Consider the following 13,235-nt stretch of genomic DNA (forward strand, 5'->3'; position numbering starts at 1 on the left):
ATCTACCACCGCCTGGTTTCCAGCCAGATTTGCCCTCTGAAGTCCCTGCTCCACCAAAATCCTGGCGCTGAAATTCTAGCCCAGTGATACTTTCTGAGCTCACAGCTTTTATGCAGGGCTACATTTTGTCCAGCAGCATGAGAGCCTAAGAAGTGAGCAGGCAGTTATGCACGTCTGTGATCCTCCCCATCCCTGCTATAGCTTGAGCTGCTCTTCCCACCCAACTTTGAATCAGGGGCAGATCCAAGGCAGACGGCTGCAGACCAGAGGGGCCACTTTGAAAAAAGATGCACTTTAAGCTAAACTTGATATACGGAAGCCCAAATGGGCCAAATTGTTAAATCAAGTGACGATTCTTTGCTTCTTAAAAAAGATTGATCATAAAAATGCCATGGATTTCCCATGGAAAAAGCAAGCCCTGTTAAAATCACATTGCGTATTTGGTTCATATCTGCATTTCTGTAGTTTTACCCGAACAAGGGGTGTATCTCACAACTTTGCTGAAGGTGGCATCTGTGGGCGTCTGTTGGCTTTTCAGTTATTCTTGGATTGCCTCAGAGACTTCCCTGGCCCCGTTAACTCAGTAAGCAATACACTGGAAAGAGAAAATGTAACCTTGTTCACATACTGGGCCTGGCATCTCATGATGGAGAAAAGTAGACATCAGCTAGCTAGCCCCAAATGGCAGAAATCGGAGATGACCGAGTCTGGAGTTTGCTGCATCTCCCTTGGCTTCACGGGATCGTGTGAGGAGGGCAGGCTGCTTGCTTCTCACCCACACCTTCTCGCTCCTGCCTCTGTCCCCCTTCAGTTGGTAACAGACTCACGGGGCTCTTGCTCGGGTTTGTACAGCCCGACTAGAACTCTCTTCATAACTCTGTAGTGGGAAATGAACATGGCTGGGAGGACCCGCATGAAAGCAGCTGGAGGTTCATAAGCAAAGTTAGCATTACAGACTTACTGAAATCGGCTGTTCTCACACTTGTTTTACAGGTGAGGAGCCTGAGGTCCAGAGAGGCACAGTGACTTCCCCAAGCTCACCCAGATGTTTATGGCACAGCCAGGACTGGGACCGGGGTCTTTTCTTGGGATGTCAGCTCCTTCACTTTCATTCACTTAAAAAAAAAAAAAAGCTCTTTGGCTGTGCAGGGGGTTCTCTCCTCGTGAGAAATGAGCTGGGATGATACACTGGTGAGATGCTTCAATGGAAAGAGGGGGACTGGGATTTAACCCAGCCTCTGCCCCGTCGTCTGGGGCAAGTGACTTTCCCTCCCAGTCATCTTCTGTGAATTAAGGGGTTTGGAGTGAAGGACCCATCATCTCTAAGGACCTGTCAGCTCCAGAATTCTGTGCACGTCTAAATGGCGGGTTGGGGTCTCAACACCGAGGGGACACATGATGGACAATTGAGAGCCCCTTCAATTTTAAGTTCTTGTCATCTCTGACAACTTGGAAAATTTCCTCCTTACTAATGCCCACTGAACATGCACTTGAAACTTCAGCGAGACCGAGAACAAGCCGATCCAGCCCTGAGGTTGCTGGTGGGTGGGGAAGGCTGTACAGTAAGATGGGGTTATATTTTAAACGTTCCAGATATTCTCTTTGTCAGGCACAAATTCCTCCTCTGCAATTTATTTATTCTGTCAGTCTAGTTTATCACACACTAAACTCACTCAGAGTGGAAATACAGTTTCTGTGGATTCAGGGAACACCAAAACACCATTGCGTGAATGAAGTGCCAAGAGAGCCCATTATTTGGCTTAAAAGCCATTATCTTCTCCTTCATGATCACACGTTTAATACACTTGTGTGTGTCCATCATATACATACGAACAGAGAGAAATAATAAACGAGAAGGTTACCACTTCTCTCCATGGCTCATTTTAGCCCTGCCACGGGGCACGATGGTATTTATTTTCACATAGCATTCACTCCTACGAAGACTCACAGAACAATAAACTGTTTAGGCTGGCAGCCCCAGAAGGACACTACACAGCAAAGGTGGGCAACCGGTGACCACGACCAGTGTGGTGAAACCTACAGATGTTTCCACACCGTGAAGCTGATGTCACCGCAAGAATGTGGACACATGCCTAGAATCCTAAAAGCTGATAATCTGAGGGCTCATTGTCAGAGAACAATGATCCAATGCATTCCCCAGGAGTCCCCTGCTCCTTCCCCCGGCAGGTGCCAGGCTGACAGCTTCACGTGCTGAGGCTCTTGCCCAGGTGCCAGGGATTGTGGGAGAGAGAAGGACAAATATAAAATCAGGACCGAGACAGAAGATCTATGGCTTAAAAGTGACGGTTCATGCGGCCCAAGCGCCAAGCGGGAGTCAGCGGAGAGCAGCGGAGAAAACATGCGGGGGTGGTAGGCAGAAGCGCACAACACAACAGCCGGACCCACAAGGAGCCATGCTCACACTTACATGGTGTGGTCTCACACTACCTTAGTTTGCTTTAAGCATTTCCATCGTCTGAGAGTTTGGGAGGGAAAAACAGAAGGGTTAAAAGTAAAATAAGTTAAGAGCTTGCACTTTTTTTTTCATGGTTAAAAATAACAATGTCATTCCTGGCCATCCCAGTCGCGGCGTGCAGAAAGACACACGTGGTGGTTCACCGTGACAAAAGGCAGAGTTCTGGGAGCCATATCCTGGTTTCATATCTTGTTTCTGCCACGTGTTAGCTTGTGTGACCCCGGCAAGCATCTTATCTTTCTGGGCCTCAGTTTCCTCATCTGTAAAATGGGTCCAACAGGAGCACTTACCTCATAAAATTGTGGTGAGGAGGGCATGAATGATACACATGAAATACCTGGAACAGTCCTATTCACCACTGAGCATTATCTAAGTATTAGATACCATTGTTATCATTAGTTTTACCTTTGGCTTCCTCAGGCAGTACCACCCAGACTAGGTGATCAAACATTTATGGAGAACCAAGGACTCACAGAGAATTTTAGATGCTCAGTAAGAAAAAAACAACAGAAACAAATCAAAGCATTCAGGAGAAACAGACAAAGTTAGAAACGCACAGGTTGGGCAATGGTTTCATGTGTTGCAATAATTCTGTGAGGGCATTATTTCAAATTCCAAAGCAATTCAGAGTAGGTTTTAAAGAAAGATAAATAAAAACCAATCGCATACCCACAGATCAGTTAGAACCCTGAGGCCCAGTTCATGCTGGACAATTCAAGGCCATGTACACATCATCAGGGATTACCCTTTGGACTGACGGTGTCTTGTGTTTTCGAACCGGCTTCACGCACAGAAATGTTGAAGGCACTGGTGCAAGGACGGGAGGGTCATGAGAACCAAGTGGTTCACCAGGTCAGGCAGGAGGACGGCTGTCACTCCTCCCTTCCTTCCCAGAACTGTTCTGACAGCCCTGAGCTCACTGGGCAGGATCCTGTGGTCCCGTGGGAAAGAACGGGATGCGGGCACTCGTCCAGCTTCCTTTTTTGATTGCTGCCTATGTCACTTCTTATTCATCATGGGTCCCAGAAAGTTTCCCAGGGGGAAGCTTCAGGTTCCTCCTCTGTCACTCTAAGTTTTCCCACTTTCTCCAAGGTGTGGGGGATTGTGTTGGCTCCATTAGGAATGGGAGCATCTAGACGAAGTGATGTGGTGGGTACAGTTGGATGGGCAGGTGCTAAATTTTTCAAAGGAAAAAGAAAAAGCAACATTGGATGTTTTCAGCTGGTAGGGGACCGAGGGAGCGAATAATAAGGAACATGTCTGCGTCTGTTTCGCCTAGCTGGCCTTTGCCAGAAAAGAGGAGTCACGGGTAGCATGCCCACCACCCCCCACCCCACCCCCTGCCCTGAAGCACAGACACCTCCAGGGTATTCAGCTTCCAGCTACATGCAGGGCATTGTATGTGTGCGTGTGTGTGTGCACGTGCGTGTGTGTGTGTGTGTATCTATGGTGCCCCACCACGGATGGGTGTGCTTTGAGAAGGCTCCTGCTTGAAGCAGAGTTTTAACGTGGATACTATTCTTATGTGCAAAGGTACCCCAGAGTTGAATTCTCCAGCTGCCGCGTGGGCTGCAGGCTCCTCGAGGCTGGACCTGGGTTTTCCTGTCTCGGGCAGCCTCTCACCCTGCCAGATGGCATGCCCCCTGCTGCAGGACGGGGTTAGGGCTGCTGGTGATTGCAGCTTGGTTTGGCAAGGAAGCTGGCTCTTTAAAAACACAGCCTGAGATTTTTCCCAATCACAGGTATCGTTTCAAGGACACAGGTTACAGCGCTCGGGCTCTGGAACGCAGAGACACCTTGATCTACTCAACACCTTTGCGAAGGGAACCTATTTATGTCATCAGAATGTTGCTTGGGCAAAAGTGCAAATGCGAGAGGGGCTGAGGATATTCAGAGAAGCAAAGAGATTTCCAACCAGGAAAAGCAGTCCTAATGAATTGATGTTTGCAGAAATGGAGATATTTAAACAGAATTATTAAGCAATTAGCCAAATTATAACTAGGATGGGAAACACAAGATGATCTCCAAGGGAATCATTTCTAATAAGTCATTCTCTTGCACTGGAAGGCTTTCATTCTATACTGTCTGGAAGGTCACTATTTTAGCAGAAGAGATAGAGGCAGTCACATTTTTCTGGTTGATGGGACAAGCAACGTCATGTTTCTGGGAGGGTCAAGGAGCCCATCAGGCCACAGGACCACATCTGGAGGGCTGGAGCCCTTGATGCAGAGAAGCTGGCTGGGCCACCACTGTCCTGCAGTGTGAGCTTTAGTATGACCCAATGGCCATAGTGTCTAAGCTCTCCTCGGGGTCCCAGGGCCTCACCATCTCCAAGGCAGTACTGATACACCCAGGCGTCAGTTGTCAGGCTACCTTTCAGTGGGTAGCCCGCGTAGGAAAAAGGCCAAAATAATGGGCTCTATCACCAAATGAAGGGCTGATGCCAGAGTCATTTTTTAGAGTACTCTGATGTTCTTTGCTTTAGCTATATACTCAAGTCTCAAGACAAACTTCTGGATCCCTCTGACCGCTGAGAATTATCCCCCAGGCCATAGGTATCATGTTCCAATCAAGGCCGAAGCAACGGGACATCCTTCGTGTGCATCCTGCCTTAGAGTGGGAGAGGACTTCTCAGAGAAAAGGAATAGCATTACCCCTACCAAAAGGCAGCTCTGGCTTGGTGGTTCCCAGCATGCCCTTCTCCACTACAGACCCAGACAGGCCTTGTACCATCACTGGTCCTATTGGACACCACTGACTGTTCAGAGGGCTCACCAAATCCATCAGTCACTCTTAACAGCAGCAGATCAACTAACAGCCTGAGATTCTACTCATTACATAATTTTTTCTATAATACTCAAAACACAAAAGCGGTCATAGCCCTTATGTTTCCACTTGATTTACTAACACTTGAGGAACAGCTGTCTTGTTCATTAGAAACTTTATAAAAACCCCAAATGTCCCTCTTTCTTTTATATCTGGGTGATTTGCACTAAGCCCCGGGAGTCCAGGTTCGACAGTTTAATTTCTCACTTCTTAGGTGGTAGCAGATAATAGGTAGAACACTGGGTGTTGACTGATTTTCCTTCAAACACATCACCTCCTGGGCCTTCAGTGCTCAGTGCTGGAGGGCAGCAATGAAAAGAACAGAGCCCTGGTGAAGATGATTTTTAGTTGAGAGGCCTTTCAGAGGTAAGATATAAGATGGCGCTGTAATTTATGGTTGGAGTCAGAAATCTAGGCTGGACATGACCTTTGTAATTAATGGCCCAGTCTGCTGCTTTGTTTTACAGATAAGGCTATGAGGCCCCCAGAGGACCAGCATCTCAGCCTGCTGGAGAATCAGGGTTAGTGGTGGACCCCCTGACTCATGATCCAGATGACCGAGCCGTGCTGTTCCCCAGTTACAAGAGAAGAATATAATTTTCTAAGCAATGACATCCATTAAGGAGTAAAATATGAGCACTATGCCCAGTCTGCCCCGCTGAGTTTAGAAAGGTTTAGTCTCTTCATAAGCTAAGGGCAAAGTTAGGAAGCTGCTTTCATTCCTCCAATAAGAATAAAATCAAATGGTGTGTATGGTCTGCCTTTAGGTCACTGATCCCCCAAATTTGACCTAAAGGCAGACCAAAACGAACTCTTGCCATTTGCAACAACATGGATGGAATTGAGGGTATTATGCTGAGTGAAATAAGTCAATCAGAGAAAGACATGTATCATATGATCTCACTGTTATGAGGAATTCTTAATCTCAGGAAACAAACTGAGGGTTGCTGCAGTGGTGGGGGGTAGGATGCGATGGCTGGGTGATGGACATTGGGGAGGGTATGTACTATGGTGTGTGCTATGAATTGTGTAAGACCGATGAATCACAGACCTGTACCTCGGAAACAAATAATACATTATATGTTAAAAAAAAAAAAGATAGTAGGAAGGGAAAAATGAAGGGGGGTGGGAATTGGAGGGGGAGACGAACCATGAGAGACGATGGACTCTGAGAAACAAACTGAGGGTTCTAGAGGGGAGAGGGGTGGGGGGCTGGGTTAGCCCAGTGATGGGTATTAAAGAGGGCACGTACTGAATGGAGCACAGGGTGTTATACGCAAACAATGAATCATGGAACACTACATCAAAAACTAATGATGCAATGTATGGTCATTAATATAACATAATAAAATAAAATTAAAAAAAGAAAGCTAAAATCTCATCCTTTGAACATAATTTTCAATTGAGAACTGTCACTGAAGAAAGACAAGTTATATCTTTATATTTGGTAAAATGAAAGCATAAAACCTAAAAACATCCTTACTAAACCCAGTGACTTCCACGTCCTCGCAAGAATATGTCCCTGAAATTCAGTTCGAGTAACACTGTCCTAGTTCAGAATCCATCTCTTGTTCGCTTCTCTGGGCCCATTAATGAACTTCTCCTCCAGTTTATGTTCCTTCCCACCTTTGCTCCTGTAGTAGCTACCTTTGTACAGAATGGATGTTTTTTAGTTCACAATTTTGCAATGGAGCTTGTGTGTCCTGTTACCTCGTCACCTGATCTCTCTTACTGAATTCCGGGTCCTTTGTGATTTTCTTAATATTTGCTTTAGTTGAAAATCCAGCCCAATCCTGCCTTCGTGGAACCGTATTTTTATTGAAAATGCTAGTTTTGTAGAAAGAAAGAGATGGAGGTCTGCAGTCTGCCATCCACCGGCATCAGCCACTGTCTGGATTTCGGGAATGAAGTCCTACCAGTTAAAATGCACTTTAAGATATGTGCTACAGTGAATGCTGTGAATTGTGTAAGACTGTTGAATCACAGATCTGTACTTCTGAAACAAATAACGCAACATATTTTAAGAAAAAAAAAAAGAAGAAGATAGCAGGAGAGGAAGAATGAAGGGGAGTAAGTCAGAGGGGGAGACGAACCAGGAGAGATGATGGACTCTGAAAAATGAACTGAGGTTTCTGGAGGGGAGGACGGTGGGGGGATGGGTTAGCCTGGTGATGGGTATTGAGGAGGGCACGTTCTGCATGGAGCACTGGGTGTTATGAACAAACAATGAATCATGGAACAGTACACCAAAACAAATTATGTAATATATGGTGATTAACATAACAATAAAAATTAAAAAAAAAGTAAAAAAAATGCACTTTAAGCACCTCAGCTGGCCTTGTATGGCAGTTAACTTCCGTGTTTTACAATCTTGCCAATTTAACATTGCCATCCTGTCTTCCTTCTGGGGTGACAGGTGGCTAAAAACACATTTAGATTTTCCTCTGCGAGGGAATTACTCTCTCCTTGACAGGCTCTCTCTGCTCCATGTCTCACAGACGACGAGGAATTTGCCAGGGAGCTCCCCTTGGGAATGTCTCTTCCTGCCTACCTGCTTTCCTCCACTCCTGGGTCAGAATTCTCTTACGAATTCATTCCCCAGTGGCGCACATAAGCATGCTAGAATTTCTTCTTGGCTCTTACAGTTGTTGTTTTTGTTTTGGATTTTATGGATAGCAACTTACAAAAAACTGGATGGGTCTCAGTTCTACATTATTTTGGTAAAAAAAAAACAAAAAGGAAAGAAAGAAAGGCTGTTTCTTTATACTTGCACCTTCCAGTACGGTAGCCGCTGGACACACGTGGCTTTAAATTTAATTAAAATGAAATTCAATTAAAAATCTAGTTCCTCAGTCTCTTCAACCACATTTCAAGGGCTTGAAAACCACATGTGTGTAGGGCACATATCGGACGGAGCAGATACAGAATGTTTCCATCATTGTTCTTTGGCACAGTGATGCTCTAAAACATTTATTATGCATTAATAAAATTTGAATGCAAGATGTGTACTATGCTCTAGAAGTCGGATTCTGAAAAAGATACAATGAAACATAAATACATAAGACAACTTCAGTCAAAACCAATCTGTAAAGTGCTGAGGAGACTTACTGAATAAACAATACAGTTGGAAGTCTGGGTGTCTTTATGTTCAAGTCACACAAATCCTCGTCGTTTAATTGAGGTTCTAAGGAGATCAGCCTTTATTTAAATGAAACGATAAAATGACTTTCACTAAATGGAGTTGTACACGTGAGGTTGGGGGTGGTGGACATGCATGGGGAGACCTATCAGAAGCACCTGGGAACTTGTGTCAAACTAGACATGGTCTCCCCTACCCACATAAGACCAGGAGTTTTTTTGGGGGGGGAGGGGAGGTGCTGCAGGTGGAACCTCTGTAATTTGAAAAAGCTCCTCAAGTGGTTCCCATGTGTTTTTTCCACCTCATCCCTCAAGTTGGGAACCACTGCTCCCCCAGATGGCTAAACTGTTAGGGAGATGTGCCTAATGGCAGAATGTCAAGGACCATTTATGTAGTTTAAGCCCCTAAGTCCTATATAGCTTATATTAGAGTTCTCTAGAGAAGCAGAGCCAATAGGATAGACTGGAAATATATGTATTGTCCCTGGAGAACCAGGAAAGCCAGTGGGATAATTTGGTCCAAGTCCAAATGGCTGAGAACCAGGGGAGCTGATGGTGTAAGTCTCAGTCTGAGTCTGAAGGTTCGAGAACCAGGAATGCTGATGGCACCCTGAGCGGTCAGAAGGGGTGGACATCCTGCCTCAAGTAAGAGACAAAGTCACCCTTCCGCCAACTTTTTGTCTATTCAGACACTCAGTAGAACACTCACTTGCATTTGTGTGGTGGGTCTTTTTTACTCAGTCTGCTGTATTCTGGAAATACCCTCATGGATACACCCAGAAATAACGTCTTATTAGCTATCTGGGCATCCCTTAGCCCATTCAAGTTGATTGATAAAATTAACCACCACATAGATTAGGTTCTGATTACAGGAGCTGGTCTCATGGGCAATTCCGCACAAAGTCTAAGTCGCGTGGGTAAGCTTTCTGGTTAGCAAGGTTATATCGCTTTTCCAAAGCAGCATGGGTAAATGCTGAAGGGAAGTTCACAGAGCATTAAACATTTATTTGTTCAAGAATGACTTATTAAGCAACTAGTAATAGCTGTCAAATACCTTGATACATTATTGTGGAGTATGGTAAATAAGTAAGTAGTGATGCTGGAGTGTGGTGGCTCAATTCCTGCATGGGCTTTGGAGTTAGCCCGAGTTTGAGCCTGGTATGCTCTACCTGTGTCCTTAGGCAAATTAGTTAACTTATCCAAGGTTCAGTTTCCTGCATTAAATTATGAGGATGGAATGATATAAGGTGAACAATTCAATAAAATCTAGTAACTACATTATTACCAGAGTATATAGTTTGGTGAGGAAGACTCACTGAAAAGCTGTGCTCTTCCTAACTGCAGAGGTGGCTGGTTCAACTGATAATGAAATAGTGCTAAAGATGTCAAAGGTGTAGGCTTAATTCCTGTGTCGTCCAGTCAGCTGTAGGGTAGACCAGATGCCTCTGCCTTTAGCCCTGCCATCTCACAAACATGGGCTGCCAGAAAATCAGGATGATGGTATATGGACAATCAAATGTGAGAGCTAAGAATGATCCAAGTTGAAGTCAGTTCCAGTTCCTTCCTTCAGAGACGAGCAGACTAAGGTTCAAAATGCTTTCCCAAAATTTAAACACACCTCACTGGTGGCAGAGCTGAGGTCAGAACCTAGGGTTTCTGATTCCCTGCCCCATGTTGTATATACATCAATCGCCTCCAAATGGAACAGAAATCTTCATCACCATGAAATATCAGGAAAGATGCTTATCTTAATGTCACTGGGCTGTGGGGTTATTTTGAAACACTGCATTAACTTCAGAACCCAGAAACCATACTGGGTACAATTTTCATCTGTCCCCAGAGATAAATTGATATTCTGAGATATATCTCCTAGAAGGGACTCTAAGATGGCAGACTCACAATCTACAAGAGCTAGGTGTTCTTGACATCTAGTCTGTGGTATATCCCAAAAGTTAACCTAGCATATCTACTGCTCAGCCAAGGTAACTCTTCAATTCTTTCTGGAGTATGGCAATGACGAGGAGAGCACAGTGGACTCCTGAAAAACAGGGCGCTGGAAGGTGGGACCCAATTTTATGTTCACCGCAGCCCTGATACCATCTTTCCTGGTTTTCGGTTTCCAGGGCAGGTGGTCAACTTCTTGCTTAATCCTTGCTTTTATCTTGTCACCTCTTAAAAACACAAAGGGTGAAAGAACTGTGGGTTTTTCAAATTAGAACGTGATGGCCTCTCTGTCTTCTGAGCACTTCTTTCTGTGTGGCAAGCTGTATAGGACAGCTTACTCCAAAGACAATAAATACCTCAGCATGCAGGGCCTTACTCCAAAGACAATAAATACCTCAGCATGCAGGGCCTTACTCCAAAGACAATAAATACCTCAGCATGCAGGGCCTTACTCCAAAGACAATAAATACCTCAGCATGCAGGGCCAGCCATGCCCAGTGACAGTAAAGAGAGGGGTAAGACAGCCAGGAGACACCTTTACAAATTTCGTCCAATTATATCACTCCCTGTTCACAGCCATCCAATGGCTCCCATCACAGTTGGAATGAAATCCAAACTCCTTTCCCTGTCTTATGAAACCTATGGGATCTGGCCCGAGCCTACCTTCCAGCTTCATTTCACTCCATTCTCCCTCTTGCTACCATCCAACCAAACGGCTCTTCATTCCCATCTTTGGATCTTTGCACTTGCTCTTCCCACTGCATGAAATTCTTTCTCACTGACTGTTGTTGGATCAGTCTCCAGATTTTGGCTTAAATGCCACATCCTCAGAGGCCCTCTGAGGGCCTGAATAAACAACCTGGGGAGCCACCGCCTAATGTATCCCCTGGTTTAAATTCTCTGCATGGCACTTTCGACTCTCTGATATTTTCTTGCCTTTTAAATTTATTTATTGCCCCTCTCTCCCTATCAGAAAACAAACTTCAGGAGAAGTGGGATTTTGTCCACTTGGCTCACTACTTTATCTCCATCTTCTAGAACTGTGCTTAACACATAGTAGGTGCTCAAAAAGTATTTGCTGAATGCAAAGAGTGGATGAACAAGTGACGACCACTGCAGGGTCATATCTCATCTAAGTTTACCTTCTTGCTGGGGCTATCTATACCTGCAGGGAATCTCACAGGCTCTGGGCGTTGCCTGACTAGATGCAAAGCGTGCAGCCCCATGGAGAGCAAATCTAAAAATCACTCTTACTAGTAAAACACATAGTAAACATTGGTTGATTGAACAATATTTAAGGGGTATTTATTTTGTGTCTGATACCAGGGTCTTTATTAGGATTAACTCAATTAATCTCAATATATCAATCAGGTAGGCACTATTCTCATTTCCATTAGTGAGGATCAGTAAACTGAGGTCCTAATGGTTAAATGTATCACCCACAGCCATACAGATGGTAAACTGAAGGGCCAAGATTTGAACGCAGGTCATCTGACTCCAGAGGCCACCTTGTGAAGTATTACAGAATGGAACTCATCCAAGGGAAGAGAATTCAGGGGAGGAATGAATGGCAAAAAGAAAATGCTAGAGAATGTGAATTTATATGTGTTTAAGGAATATAAATCTGGCTGATAATTGTCTCCTACCTGCATCAAAATAAAAGATATTTCTACCTCTCCAAAACTACAGTGGCCTTCAGTGATCTGAGAACATCAGCTGTTCATCTCAACTGAGATGAACAAACTTCTCAGCACTACAGACATCTAATAAAGGAATTCCTTAGGCATGTTTCCCATCCAAACCATCAGGAAACTTAAGCTGCCTTCTCTGCCTCCTGGACCTGAGTGGGCCACACTGAGCAGACCATGCATGTGCATGTTGATTAGCTGGTCAATGGAACACTGGAAGCATGTCAGCTGGCTTTTGGCTCTAGATCTTCCTTCTGTCCACTTGCCACTGTGCAAGTGTTTGTCTCTACTGGACAATGGCAACTGTCACACCTTATCTGGCATCTGGGCTTGCCATCTTGGTCCCTCTTGTCCAGCCAGACCCTTCTGATGTCTAATAGGTCTCAACAGGTGATTTCAGGAGGCAAATGATGCTACAGAATATTTAAAGTCAGGAGACAAACATGCTGGGGCCGTCCAAGCACATCTAGGAGATACAGAAGAGGGAGACGGAGGTGAGGATTCAGAAGGAGCCTGGGGCTGGGTCCCTGTGGAACCCAGAGACAGGAAAGTCCTCCTGAGGATTTAGTTATTCTAACCATTTGGTCTGACCTTTGCATTAAATAGAGATACTAAACAGAAAGATCCCAAAACAAGGTAGCAAGCCATGACAGGAAAAGAGCTTGCTGAGGCAGATGAAAGAGTACTCTAAATGAGAAATAACAGAAGATATGCTTTAAGACTCAACTTGCTAGGTTAAATATGCTTTACAGAAGTATTACTCTGTGACACATTTGGACAGAATGAACATGGGTTGTGAAGAAAATTCTCTCCTCAGATGTATGCACTCAAGCCCTATGAATTAAAGTCCCTGAATGTGTAGCTGGGACCAAAATTTGGTCCTTCGTTGTTACCCTTTATGTTCTTTATGTTCATTGAAGGGTGTAATGCTATGGGTATTAATAGCGCCTGACAGAGTGATGGACAATACTTTAGATTTTCCACCAGAAGAGGCCACTGAAAATTGTCTGGTGCGTCTAAGCCCTCAAACACCCCAAATATTCAAGTCTATCTTCTTTGCCAAACTCTGTTATGGGAGCAGAGAATAACAAAGGACAATGCTGATTTCTAGAAGTTTCATTCCATTTCAAAGTTTTCTCACTATTCCAGCTTGGCTTTCACCA

The sequence above is a fragment of the Eumetopias jubatus genome, unplaced genomic scaffold (assembly GCF_037043125.1).
Source record: "Eumetopias jubatus isolate StellerSeaLion01/CBP00866 unplaced genomic scaffold, mEumJub1_p1.0 scaffold_14, whole genome shotgun sequence".
Taxonomy (NCBI): domain Eukaryota; kingdom Metazoa; phylum Chordata; class Mammalia; order Carnivora; family Otariidae; genus Eumetopias; species Eumetopias jubatus.